General features: G+C 47.5%; 1 protein-coding gene across 1 annotated transcript in view; it reads left to right on the forward strand.

Moving 5' to 3' along the window:
- The window catches only part of LOC119592073 (neutral ceramidase-like), a gene marked incomplete in the record, with an annotated part of 12827 nt that overhangs the window by 7738 nt on the left and 4437 nt on the right, over positions 1 to 652 (forward strand).

Consider the following 652-nt stretch of genomic DNA (forward strand, 5'->3'; position numbering starts at 1 on the left):
TTTTTGTGTTTTGTTTCAAGATGACCCCCTCCTTTTGCAGGGGCAGCACGCGGGAGGGTGGGGGTTGTCCCAGGACCCCGGGCCCCCGTGATCCCCGGGCCCCCCTTCCCAAAAACGTGTACACTCACTACATCACAAACGTGGGAGGAGTACCAGGGTCCCGAGATACGAGGCCCGTTCCACCATCAGGGGCCCCTTTACCCCCATGCCTTTTCCTTCCCCAAAGCAGATCGCTCCCTGGGCCGGGGCCCCATGGTCAAGGTACTTCCTCCGCTGTTCCGATTTGGCAAAATTTTAGCAGAAAAATATAGTAGTGATGGTTTGGATGAAAAAACAAACGAAGAAAGGGCATGGAGAGTTTTGGGGAAAGGCCCAAGATTTTTCCATGAAAAACGTGAATGAAGATTAGTTTGTAAGAGCAGATTTTTTCCTCTTTTTTCAAATGGCAATAAACTTATTTGATTGCTCGATTTCCGGTCTCGTTAAAAAACAACAAAAACTTTTTGGGCCCCATTTTAATAGGGGGCCACACCCTTTTTCCCGGGTTTTAAATTGCTTCCCATGCTTCGAATTGGGGAGTATAAGGAAAACTGAAAAACTTTTCAGTTCCGCCCACCCTTTTTTAAATAACCCCTTTGGGGAAATGATGATA

Source organism: Penaeus monodon, chromosome 29, assembly GCF_015228065.2.
Source record: "Penaeus monodon isolate SGIC_2016 chromosome 29, NSTDA_Pmon_1, whole genome shotgun sequence".
Taxonomy (NCBI): Eukaryota; Metazoa; Arthropoda; class Malacostraca; order Decapoda; family Penaeidae; genus Penaeus; species Penaeus monodon.